The sequence below is a fragment of the Oryctolagus cuniculus genome, chromosome 21 (assembly GCF_964237555.1).
Source record: "Oryctolagus cuniculus chromosome 21, mOryCun1.1, whole genome shotgun sequence".
NCBI lineage: Eukaryota > Metazoa > Chordata > Mammalia > Lagomorpha > Leporidae > Oryctolagus > Oryctolagus cuniculus.
Genome location: NC_091452.1, coordinates 1,242,211 through 1,255,792, shown reverse-complemented (window position 1 = coordinate 1,255,792; position 13,582 = coordinate 1,242,211). Strand labels below are relative to the sequence as shown.

Sequence of the window (13,582 nt, the reverse complement as noted above, 5' to 3'; positions counted from 1 at the left end):
TGCAGTCTTATTATCCGCCCACAGTTCATTTTTCAGGTTTTGTCTTGTCCTGATGATGTCTGTTACGAAGGTTTTCCATGATTGTTCTCCCTGACTCTGGGCTGGTTGAGATTTTTGATGAGTGCGCGCCAGTTACCCTATCGAGTTTCCTTTCATGTGGGCTTGTCTCATGTTTCCTGGTGCCATACTGGGTCGTGCATGTGTGAGGGAGGACCCCGGACGTGGCACTGTGCCCGTCTCTGTGAGTCCCTTGAAGGGTGACGTCAATTTTTCAGCATGTGGTCGAGGTGGTGTCCCCTAGGCTTGTTCACTGGACTGTTACTTATTTTTCATTTTGTGAGTGATAAGTAATTTGGGAATGTTGCCTTGAGACTGTGTACATATCCTGTACCTGATTAAGATTTTGCCCACTATTGATGCATCTTGCCCGAGTTCATTGGTACGTAAAGATTTCAAAATGAATTTTCTCACGCCGCCCTTCCTTCTGTGTTAATTGGTTGCATTTACTGCAGTGATGAGCTTTCCTTTTCTTCCACTCTTATGTTTTTGTTTTAATCATTGAGTTATGCCCATCAATCCCCTGCAGATGCCCTCTGCCACCCCTTGGGAGTCAGGGCCTTGGCCTTCCTGACCTTTGCTCTCTGTGGTGGTGTTTTTTCCAGAAAGGAACATAAATGTAGTCACTGCTGCCTCTCAGCGTGTGGTCAGCAGGGTGTGTGTGGGATGTGGCCAGCAGTGTTCTCTGTGCTGAGGATGGTTTCCGTTGTGGGAAGGGACCTGGTTTCTTTATTCAGTCAACCCTGGAAGGATGTTTGGGTTGTTTTCCGGTTCTGGAATTTATGAAGAAGGCTGCAGACGTTCACATGTGATTTTTTTTTTTTTTTAATTTTTTGACAGGCAGAATGGACAGTGAGAGAGAGAGACAGAGAGAAAGGTCTTCCTTTTGCCATTGGTTCACCCTCCAATGGCCGCTGCGGCCAGCGCACCGCGCTGATCCGAAGCCAGGAGCCAGGTGCTTCTCCTGGTCTCCCATGGGGTGCAGGGCCCAAGCACTTGGGCCATCCTCCACTGTACTCCCTGGCCATAGCAGAGAGCTGGCCTGGAAGAGGGGCAACCGGGACAGAATCCGGCGCCCCGACCGGGGCTAGTCACATGTGATTTTTACGTGTGAACATTGGCGTTCGTGTCACTTGGATAAGATACTTGGGGTGGGATGGCTGGGTTGTTAGTTGTATGCTCAGCTTTGTGAGAAATGGCTACACTGGTACTTGTTATTACCAATTTTCTTGTCATTCTCATGGGTGTGTGGTAGTTGGAAACTGTCTCTCAAGACCAAAGCTGTGCTTGTGATATCTGTTGTCTTTGGTAAAGCATCTCTTCATATCTCACCTGTTGTTTATTGAGTGGTGTGTTTTATTGCATTTGAAAGTTCTTTGCATGAGGTGGGTATTAGAATTTTTTGACAGGTATTTGATTTGCAGAATTTCCCATTAGTGTATGACTTTTTTCCTTATCTTTTTTTTTTTTTTTAAGATTTATTTATTTTAATGTATTTGAAAGGTAGAGTTAGAGAGAGAGAGAGGTATCTTTCATTCACTAGTTCACTCCCCAAATGGCCACAGTGGCCAGGGCTGGGCCAAATTGAGTTTCTTCTGGATCTTCGACACAGGTTCAGGGGCCCAAGGACTGGGGCCATCTTCTGCTGCTTTCCAAGGTGTTTTAGCAGGGAGTTGGATCAGAAGTAGAGCAGCTAAATCTTGAACCGGTGCCTATGAGAGATGCTGCCATTGTAGGTGGAGGCTTAACCTGCTACGCCACAACGTTGGCCCCACTTTTCCTTCTTTAAAACCGTCTTTTACAGAACAGAAGTTTTAAATTTTGATGGAGTATCGTTTATTGATTTTTTTTTCTTTTATGTATCAGGCTTTTCTTAATCCAAGGTCACAAATATTTTCTTCTCTGTCTGCTTCCAGAAGTTTTTTAAAGTTAAATATATGATCTATTTTGAATTTAGTTTTGTATCCTATGACAGACATAGTTTTTTTTTTTTTTTTTTTTTTTTTTTTTGCTTATGAATATTTGGTTGACCCAGCCTGAGTTCTTGGAAAACACCTCCTACATCCTCGAACTGACTTGTGTCTTTCCCAGACTCAGTTGATCCTGTTTGTGTGGTTCTGGTTCTGTTTCTGCACTGTCTCCCCTGTGTCTTTCTGTCAGTGCCATGTTATCCTCGTGCTGTAGTCTTACGGAACGTCCAGAGGTGGGGAGGTGAGGTCTCCAGATTTGTTGTTCTGTTTCAGAATGGATTTGATCATTCTGGTTCCTTCCTTTTTCATATAAATTTCAGAGTCAGCTTGTTGATATCTCTGGAACATCCTGCTGGGATTTTGATTGGGATCGTGCTGACTGTTGGCCAGTTGTGGGGAAGGGACATCTTGGCAATAAAGATTTATTTATTTATTTGAACATCAGAGTTACACGGAGAGAGAGGCAGAGAGAGAGAGAGAGAGAGCGAGAGAGAGCGAGAGAGGTCTTCCATCCGATGGTTCACTCCCCAGATGGCTGCAACGGTCGGAGCTGCGCTGATCCGAAGCTGGAGCCAGGAGCCTCTTCCCAGTCTCCCACGTGGGTGCAGGGGCCCAAGGACTTGGGCCATCTTCTACTGCTTTCTCAGGCCATAGCAGAGAGCTGGATTGGAAGAGGAACAGCCAGGGCTCGATCCAGCGCCCTTTGTGATGCCGGCGCTGCAGGCCATGCTGGTGCTTCAGGCCGGGGTATTAACCTGCTGCGCCACAGCACTGGCCCCCTGTTTTGTCAGATTTATACCTTGGTGTTCTAGTTCTTTTGTGGTATTATAAACAGTATTTAAAATTTGCAGGCTTTCTAACTGTTCACTGCAAGTAAACAGAAACATTATTCTGCAACCTCCTCCTCCTTTTTAAAGACTGATTGATTTATTTGGAAGAGTTCTGTGGAGAGAGGAAGAGACAGAAGCTCTTCTACCCACTGGCTGCTCCCCATATAGTTGCAATAGCCAGGGATGGGCCAGGCCAAAGCCAGGAGCCAGAGCTTCGTTTGGGTCTCCTAGATGGGTTGCAAAAGTCCAGGTATTTGGGCTATCTTCCTCTGCTTTTCCCAGGCATTTAGTAGGGAGCTGGATTGAAAGTGGAGCAACCAAGACTTGAACCATGAACCAGTACCATTGTGGGACGTCAACGTTTCAGGCGGCAGCATTACCTGCTACGCTGCAATGGTGGTCCCCCTGTAACCTTCTGAACTCTGTTTTGTGTTTTTTGGTAGCTTTTTTTTCTTTGTACATTCCATGAGATTTTCTACATTGAGAATCATAGTTGCAAATAGAACAACATTTATTTTCTTCCTTTCCAAGCTGTATGCCTTTTATTTCTTTATTTATTTCTTCATTGTACTGGTGAGGACTTGCAGTATAGCAAGGAGCAGGAGAAGTGAGGACAGACACCGCACCTTCCTGCACTCAGGTGCCTTTAGTCTTTCACCACTAAGTAGGGTGTTGGTTGGATTTTGTGGATGTTTGTTATATTAAGGAAACTCACATTTATGCCAATATTGGTCATAAATGGATGGTGAATTTGTCAGATGCTGCTTTTGTGTCAGACTCCCAGAGTCCCCTCTGCTCCTCCCAGTCCTGCCTCGATGCTCTGGTCACCCAGTCTCTTAAAGCCCTTGCATGCTAGCCTTGGCACACTTCTGCACAGAGCATGTGTGGTTCTTTGTGTCTGTTCTGGGGTTCAGCCTTAGAGCAGTCACTTTCTGCAGTGCCTGTCTTTCTGGCACAGAGCATGTGTGTCATTGTGTGTGTTCTAGGATCCAGCGTTAGAGGCAGTCACTTCTTCAAAGAGCCTGGTTCCTTTCAGCGGGTAGTAATAATTTGATTCTGCCATATAGGCACTCTGAGTTTGATACAGTGGAAGAGAAATTGTAAGTTGGAGATCATCAGAAAATTTATTAGTGGGTTATCTTTCCTGTTAATGCTTGGAGATATATAATAATGTGTTTATAAGTCACATTGATAGATGCTTGTGGGACATTGCAACCCAAGGAATGCCTCTCAGCATAAGAAAAAAATAGTCCCCAAAGCGCAGGGACTTCTTTTTGCACTCAACGAATGTCCAGAAATCAAATTGGATGGGCTGTTGTTGTAGCTCTAAATTTTCATTCACTTTTTTTAAAAAATATTTATTTATTTGAAAGGCAAGGCTAAAGACAAAGGAAGACAAAAGGTCTTCCTTCTGCTGGTTTTTTTTTTTTTTTTTTTTTTTACAGGCAGAGTGGACAGTGAGAGAGAGACAGAGAGAAAGGTCTTCCTTTGCCGTTGGTTCACCCTCCAATGGCCGCCGCGGCCAGCGCGCTGCGGCCGGCGCACCGCGCTGATCCGATGGCAGGAGCCAGGAGCCAGGTGCTTTTCCTGGTCTCCCATGGGGTGCAGGGCCCAAGCACCTGGGCCATCCTCCACTGCACACCCTGGCCACAGCAGAGAGCTGGCCTGGAAGAGGGGCAACCGGGACAGAATCCGGCGCCCTGACCGGGACTAGAACCCGGTGTGCCGGCGCTGCAAGGCGGAGGATTAGCCTAGTGAGCCGCGGCGCCGGCCCTTCTGCTGGTTTATTCCTCAATGTCTGTAACAGCCAGGACTGGGTCAGGCCTAAGCCAGGAGGCAAGAACTCCATCTGGGTTTCCCATATGGATGCAAGGGCCCACGTTTTTGGGCCATCATCTGCTGTCTCCCAGGTGCATTAGCAGGAAGCTGAATCAAAAACAGAACAGCTGGCCCTCTGATAGGGGATGCCTGTGTTGCAAACAGCAGCTTAACCTGCTGTGCCACAATGCAGGCCCCTCCTCCACTTTTGATGGAAGTGCGGCTTGGTTAAGTCATGTGAAAGTATCTTAGCATCATCTGGAAATGGTGGGCAGTGTTCGTTGCCTGTGACCAGAGATCTCTCCAGCCTCTCGGTACTGTGTCCCCCAACTTAGGTGGAGTGATGCTCCTGGCAGCATTGTCTCCGAGCCTGAACTGGAGAGAACTGGTTGTGTCAGAGCAGTCAGTGGAAGGGGATAAGCTGAGGCCACAGCGTGTCCCTGCCGGTGAACTTGGCAGCATAATGGTGATGGGCAGAGATTACAGAAGAGCACCAGGGCAGAGCTGTTCTTGTGTGATTGTGTAATGTACTTTTCTTTTTCCTTTTCAGTTCTGTATCATGAAAAGTTTCAAACATACAGAAAAATTGTGTGAGTTGTCCAGTGAATGCGATCACACTATTTAAATGAATTTCTCTGTGCCTTTTTAAAAATTTTTATTTATTTATTTATTTATATGAAAGGCAGACTGACAGAGATACCTTCCATCTGCTGTTTGAGGCTGGGCCATGCTGATGTCAGGAGCCAGGAACTCCAGCCAGGGCTCCCACACGGGTGCAGGGGCCCAAGCACTTGGCCCTCTTCCACTGCCTTCCCAAGCCATAGCAGGGAGCTGGATCAGAAGTGGGGTAGCCGGGACTCAAACCATTGCCCATATGGGATGCTAGCGTTACAAGCAGGCCTCAAACATCTTTCTTTTTGGGGGCATAATCTCAGTATGCATTTATTATTTATAACCAGTTGTAGAATTTTTATGCTGGCTGATTTATATTGATTGTGAAACTGTAGGAGAAAAATTCAGAGTTCTCTGCTGTGCAGGGCATTTCAAGAAGTTTGTGGAAAAATAAGTTTATTTTGATGCAAAGAAATTGAAATCTATGATAGTATTTTCATAATTACATTTTTCATGTACTTTATGAAGACTCCTTTTGTAAGATAATACAGACAGATATATTTTATTTACAGGAAGAATCATCCTAAGTAGAAAATATTTTTCATACATTTTCCTGTTAGAGAAAATGAATAATTATCCCTACTGCAGCCATCTAATACAATGATGAGTTTTTTTTTAATATTTTTTTTTATTTGAGAGGTAGAGTTACAGTGACAGGGAGAGAGAGAGAGACATAGAGAAAGGTCTTCCTTCCATTGGTTCATTCCCCAAATGGCCACAACAGCCAGAGCTGCGCTGATCTGAAGCCAGGAGCTACGTGTTTCTTCCCAGTTTCCCGTGCGGGTGTAGAGGCGCAAGGACTTGGGCCATCTTCTTCTGCCTTCCCAGGCCATAGCAGAGAGCTGGATCGGAAGAGGAGCTGCTGGGACTAGAACCAGTGTCTATTATGGGATGCCGGCTCTGCAGGCCAGGGATTAACCTATGCCACGGCGCTGGCCCCGGCAATGATAGGTGTTTTTTTTTTTTTTTTTTTTTTTTTTTTTTTTTTTTTTTTTAACAGGCAGAGTGGACAGTGAGAGAGAGAGAGAGAAAGGTCTTCCTTTGCCGTTGGTTCACCCTCCAATGGCCGCCGCAGCTGGCGCACCGTGCTGATCCGATGGCAGGAGCCAGGTGCTTCTCCTGGTCTCCCATGGGGTGCAGGGCCCAAGCACCTGGGCCATCCTCCACTGCACTCCCTGGCCACAGCAGAGAGCTGGCCTGGAAGAGGGGCAACCGGGACAGAATCCGGCGCCCTGACCGGGACTAGAACCCGGTGTGCCGGCGCCGCTAGGCGGAGGATTAGCCTATTGAACCGCGGCGCCGGCCAATGATGTTTTAAATTATATGACATATATGTCAATGGAAATAATTGTGCTTGCACTTTTTAAATTTTATTTATTTTTTTTTATTTATTTTTTTTTTTGACAGGCAGAGTGGACAGTGAGAGAGAGAGACAGAGAAAGGTCTTCCTTTGCCGTTGGTTCACCCTCTAATGGCCGCCGCGGCCAGCGCGCTGCGGCCGGCACACCGCGCTGATCTGATGGCAGGAGCCAGGAGCCAGGTGCTTTTCCTGGTCTCCCATGGGGTGCAGGGCCCAAGCACCTGGGCCATCCTCCACTGCACTCCCTGGCCACAGCAGAGGGCTGGCCTGGAAGAGGGGCAACCGGGACAGAATCCAGCGCCCTGACCGGGATTAGAACCCGGTGTGCCGGCACCGCTAGGCGGAGGATTAGCCTAGTGAGCCGCGGTGCCGGCCTAAATTTTATTTAACAAATACTCTTTCTGGGGCCAGCACTGTGATGTGCTGAAGATGCACTGTGATGTGGTGAAACCGCTGCCTGCAGTGCTGCATCCCCTAAGGGCGCTGGTTCTAGTCCTGGCAGCTCCACTTCCGGTCCAGCTCTCTGCTATGGCCTGGGAAAGCAGTAGAAGATGGCCCAAGTCCTTGAGCCCCTGCACCCACGTGGGAGACCTGGAGGAAGCTCCTGGCTCCTGGCTTTAGATCAGCACAGTTCTGGCTGTTGCAGCCATCTAGGGAGTGAACCACTGGATGGGATGGAAGACCTCTCTCTCTCTCTCTCTCTCTCTCTCTCTGCCTCTGCGTAACTCAATTAAATAAGATAAATCTTTAAAAAAAAAACAAATACTCTTTATGTTCTATTTTTAATAACTCTTTGTTTAGTGGTTGCTAATAATCCATTATATTGAAAACTTAGAATTTTTTTATTAGCAATTTTTCTAATTTTAAGTTTTATATAATCTGGGAAAAATTCTTTTAGTATTAATGAATCAAGTTTGTATAAGTTTCTCTGTGGTGTTTATTTGTTTTAGCTGAAAGTGCTGCTATACATATGTAGTGGTCCTAGTTTCATTGTTATGCGTGGTCTTGCAGCTCAGTGGTACAGTCCAGAAGGAGTGTAAGACAAGATTTCAAGATGAGTTTTGTTATTTGCAACCGATTGTAGGATTTAGCAATAAAGTGATCTGTGCTAATTAAATTCCATGGTAAATCCTGCATTTTCAGTACTATGTATTTGCTAATTTGTTTCCGGGGGTTTTGAGGTGGTAGTTATGGATACAGTCACATGTAGACAAAACAACATTGGTATTACAGTTACTTGCAAGAGAAAGACAGAGACAAAGAGTTGCCATCTGCTGACTCACTCCCCAAATACCTGTGATGGCCGGAAATGTAATTCAGGTCTCCCATGAGGGTGGCGGGAACACCATTACTTGAGCCGTCACCACTGCCTACTGGAGTCTGCATTGGCACGCAACTGGAGTCAGGTGCTGGAGCTGGGAATCAAAATCAGGTAGTCTGAGTGGTATATGGGTGTCCTAACTACTGGCAAAACATTATTTAAGAGGCAGAGAGAGAGAGAGAGAGAGAGAGAGAGTGAGTTACTTCCCATCCACTAGTTTACTGCCCAGATCAGCGGTTGGTGCTGGTTTTAAAATAACTCTTTGCTTAGTAGTTGCTAATAATCCATTTTATTGAGAACTGAGAATCCTGGCCAGGCTGAAGCCAGGAGCCAGGAACTCTGTCAGGGTCTTTGATGAGTGGCAGAGACTACCTGCTGCCTCCCAGATGCACGTTAGTAGGAGCTGGAATTAGGAGCAGATCCTGGACTCAAACCCAGGCACTCTGAAGTGGGATGCAGGTTTTCCAACCAGCATTATTTATTTATTTATTTATTTATTTATTTATTTATTTTGGAAGAACAGTTAAGGACCGGCACTGTGGCACAGCGGGTTAAAGCCCTGGCCTGAAGCGCCGGCATCCCATATTGGTGCTGATTCTAGTCCTGGCTGCTCCTCTTCCAATCCAGCTCTCTGTTATGGCCTGGGAAGGCAGTAGAAGATGGCCCAACTCGTTGTGCCCTTGCACCCACATGGGAGACCCAGAAGAAGCTCTTGGCTCCTGGCTTCGGATAGGCGCAGCTCCGGCCGTTGCGGCCATCTGGGGAGTGAACCAGAGGATGGAAGACCTCTTTCTTTCTCTACCTCTCTCTGTAACTCTGTCTTTCAAATAAACAAAATAAGAAGAAACAGTTACAGAAAGAGGGAGAGATCTTCCATCTGCTGGTTTACTCCCCAAATGGCCCCAGTGGCCGGGGCTGGGCCGATCCAAAGTCAGGAGCTTCTTCTGGGTCTTCCACATGGGTGCCAGAGCCCAAGCACTTGGGCAGTCTTCCACTGCGTTCCTAGGCCATAGCAGGGAGCTACATCAGAAATGGAGCAGCCAGGACTTGAGCCAGCAGCCGTGTGGGATGCCGGCACTGCAAGCAGCAGCCTTACCTGCTACGCCGCAGCAATGGGCCCTCCAGCCAGCATCTTAATCGCGATGCCAAATGCTGGCGCCTGATTGTTTATATTTTATGAAACTGTTCTGATTGGTGAGTCTTTTTCAATGATTATTATGTTAGAGAAAATGAGTAATTTTTTATAGCTCTGTGACTCTAAACTCAGCCATTATTTTTATGTTTTGTATGTGTTCATGATTTTATGTGTGTGCTTAGAAGTTTAGAGGTATAAAGTGTATCTCAATGTGTTTACACATACGCTTTTTAAAAAGAAAGCACACGTGGTTTTATTGTTTGTGTTTTTCTCAGTTATGGCCAAGGTCAAGCATGGAGAGGCTTTTAGGAACTTGGGTAGAGAGAGACCTCAGGCTGCTCCACCTTCTCCATACACAATTGTGTGTTGAAGGGCCTGGGAAAGACCATAGTCCCTGTCTTGGGTGCCACGCTGTCTCTTGAGCGTGAGCACTCAGTTCTGTGTTGTAGTTAGTTTACTGTTTGTTTATTCATTATTTATTTCTGCACTTCGCACAGAAATCTGCTTCCTGGGAATTTCCAGCTGTGCTTGCTGATTTTAGTTTCTTCCTCTGGAATAACTTGTATCTATCTTTCTCTTTTGGGGGAAACACTGTTAAGTTGTCTTTCTATGAGCTGTGTGTGGCTGGCTCTTTCTTGTTGTAGTTTCTGGGCACCCTGTACATCGTAGTAAGTCTTCCAGGGATAAACAATGCCAGCATTGTCTCAGAATGAGCACCCAGAATTAAATTCCTGCCAGAGTACTTTCTATATGTAAGCTTTTCTTCCTTTTTAAAAGAATTCTAATAATAGTTTTTAGTTAAAGTCTGGTTTGTATTTTAAAAGCCACAGTGTCGTTACCAATAATATATTCATGAAGTTGGAGTAAATAAAAAGTAGAAGCCATTCTGATGCTCGGGGAATTCCAGTGTAGTTGTAGCTCTGTGTCCTGTGTCGGGGGGCAGTGTACAGACGGCTGGGTCCCCTGCCAGTGTGCTGGTGAGCGCAGGTCTCTGCTTTTTGACATCTACTTTGCGCATTCTTTTCACATGTATGCCTGGTCTTACAGAACCTTTTCTCATCTTTTTTTTTTTTTTTTTTTTTTTTTTTGACAGATACAGTTAGACAGTGAGAGAGAGACAGAGAGAAAGGTCTTCCTTCCATTGGTTCACTCCGCAAATGGCCACAACGGCCAGTGCTGTGCCGATCCGAAGCCAGGAGCCAGGTGCTTCCTCCCTGTCTCCCATGCAGGTGCAGGGGCCCAAGCACTTGGGCCAAACCCCACTGCCTTCCTGGGCCACAGCAGAGAGCTGGACTGGAAGAGGAGCAACCGGGACTAGAACCGGTGCCCATATGGGATGCCGGCGCTGTAGGCGGAGGATTAACCATGTGAGCCACGGTGCCAGCCCCTTTCTTATCTTTCTAAAGATTTTTTTTTTTTTTTACTTGAAAGGCAGAGTTACAGAGAGAAGGAGATACAGAGAGAGAGAGAGAGAGAGAGAGAGAGAGGTCTTCTGTCTGCTGGTTCACTCCCCAAATGGCAGCAACAGCTGGAGCTGGGCCAGTCCAAAGCCAGGAGCCTGGAGTTTCTTCTGGGGCTACCATGTGGGTGCAGGGGCCCAAGCTCTTGGCCCATCTTCCACTGCTTTCTCAGGCATATTAGCAGGGAGCTAGATGGGAAGTGGAGCAGCTAGAACTGGAACTGGTGCTCATATGGGATGGCAGTGTTGCAGGTGGCAGCTCTAACCTGTCACGCCACAACACTGTCCCCAGGACCATTTCTTAAAGAGTTTTCCTTGTTCATTGGATTGCTTTAGTCTCGGGTGTCCTTGGTGCCCTGTGGAGTCTCTCAACCCTGTGTTGGTTGGTCCTTTTCGAGCACTGCCCTGAACTCTCTGCTTGCTTCTCTCTTTCAAGAATCTTTAAGCTCACTGACTGTTGTGCACACCCACACTGCTATTAAGCTTGCCCAATACATTTGTTATTTCAGATGTTGTATGTGTCAGTTCTAGGGCCTCTATTTGACTCTTAAGTGTCTTTTTCTATCAAGATTTCTTCTCATCTTTTTTACTGTGTGGTTTTCACTGTGCCCTTGGGCATACTTATTGAAACCACTTTGACATTGCTCTCTGCTGATTCTAGGATATGGGTCCTTTTGGGCTTGTCTTCTCTCTCCTCTCTTCTCTCTTTTTTCTTTTCTCCTCTCTCCTCTCCTCTCTCTCCTCTCTCTCCTCTCTCCCCTCTCTCTCCTCTCTCTCCTCTCTCCCCTCTCTCCCCTCTCTCCCCTCTCTCCCCTCTCTCCTCTCCTCTTCTTTTCTCTTCAAGCAGAGTTACAGACAGAGAAGTCTTCCATCTTCTGATTCACTCCCAAAGTGGCCGCAACAGCCGGAGCTGAGGCAATCTGGAGCCAGGAGTTTCATCTGGGTCCCCCACGCTGGTGTAGGGGCCCAAACACCTGGACCATCTTACACTGCATTCCCAGGCCATCAGCAGAGAGGTGGATTGGAAGAGAAGCAGCCAGGACATGAACCGGTGCCTGTACGGGATGCCCTTATGGGATGCCGGCACTGCAGGCGGAGGCTTAAACTACTACACTGGCTATGATGGCCCCTCTTTTTTTTTTTCTTTTATAAAAACTTATTACTTTGAAAGGCAGAGCAAGAGAGAGAGAAATCTGCATCCAAATGGCCATAACAGTCAGGGCTGGGCCAGGCTGAAGCCAGAAACATACTCCTCTCACATGAGTGGGCAAGGGCTCAAGTACTTGCATTAGCGGGAAGCTGGATCAGAAGCAGAGTAGCCTGGACTGCAGCTGGCTCTCTGATAGGGGCTGCTGGTGTGGTAAGTGGCAGCTTCACCCGCTGTGCCTCAGCACTGGCCGCATTGCTTGTCTTGAGAGTCTGGCTCATGGGTTCCTGCCTATCTGTATGCTTCAGTTTGAGTTGGGTTTGGGACAGTCACCAATGACGTTAGGAACTTTGAATTCTGTTTGTTCTCATAAAGGGGATGATTGCTTTGCTTTCTAACACTTGGTTACCTTGATTGAATTAGAGCTCAAGCTCTTGTCTCTGAAGTCAGGCAGCACCTTGAATTACATTTGGTATTTTGGCTTTTGGGTCTGTTCATGGTTGTGCATGGTTTGGGAGTCAGTCAGAGGTGGAGACTGCAGAATGAACTGGCCGCCTCCCCCAGCTGTCACCTCCATCCTGTCACTCACGCTGAGACTGTCACCATGTTTGAGCTGTGGCATGCATGACCTGGAAGCCTTGCCAGGTTCCGTTCCCTTCTTACAAGTGTAGATTCCTTTACCATGTCATCCACCTACCTTTCCTTATTTTATTATGTTTAATCTAGAATTTATGGTTTTTTGGAATATGTTTGGTCAGATAGGAATGACTTGGCTGTTATTAGATGCAAAACCTTTATCAATTTGTTTTATCTAAAAATAACTTCCTTCTTTTCATTGTAGAACATTTGGGCAGTTTGGATGGGAGAGACACGCATGCACACACACACACACACACACACAGTATTAGCTGTAGTCCTGCTCAGAGCTCATAGTATTCATTCATTCATTCATTTTTATTTGACAGGTAGAGTTAGACAGTGAGAGAGAGAGAGAGAAAGGTCTTCCTTCTGTTGGTTCACCCCCCAAATGGTCGCTATGGCCAGCGCTGCACCGATCCAAAGCCAGGAGCCAGGTGTTTCTTCCTGGTCTCCCATGGGGTGCAGGGGCCCAAGCACTTGGGCCATCCTCCACTGCACTCCCGGGCTACAGCAGAGAGCTGGACTGGAAGAGGAGCAACTGGGACTAGAACCCGGCTCCCATATGGGATGCCAGCGCCGCAGGTGGAGGATTAACCAAGTGAGCCACAGCGTGGGCTCCACTTACAGTATTCGCTGCAGCTGTTGAGACCATGTCTGTCTGCCTCCCCTCCTGTGGGGTCAGCCCTGCATCCCTTTCCCTGAGCTCCTCAGCCTAGTTTGGTGTAAATGTGGTGCCATCCTGTGACAGTTACTCTGTTGTCGTGTCCCCTGAATGACTTTAGGGCCTTTCCCCAGCGAGCGAGCTGTCTGTAGAGGGTTCAGGGGTCATGGTGCTGGGCGATGGCCCTTTGACGGTTCAAGGCGGTTGGGTCAGACAACCCCCTTGCCCTCAGCTGAGGGTAGTCTAGGCGTCTAACGTTTGCTTCCCCAAGTAGGGCTGATACAATTGTACCCTTCAGGAAGCATTTGGCAAACCTGCATCCCTGTCCTTAGCATTTACTGTGGCTGGGGTTACAGCTAAGTCTGCTGACCCAGACCTGGCTAGTTCCTGTCTTCATGGCAGCTTTTTTTTTTTTTCTTTTTTTCTTTTTTTAACAGATTATTTTTTTAGAGCAGGATTGAGAGGAAGGGAGTTCCATGTATGTCCCTGGCCCCGCACTGTACATCTTTGTTT

The 13,582-nt window shown here is 47.0% G+C and overlaps 1 protein-coding gene across 23 annotated transcripts in view; it reads left to right on the top strand.

Annotated features, from left to right (window-relative positions):
- EP400 (E1A binding protein p400) overlaps positions 1 to 13,582 on the top strand; it is a 120,493-nt gene that overhangs the window by 15,897 nt on the left and 91,014 nt on the right. The gene's annotated exons all lie outside the window — the stretch shown is intronic.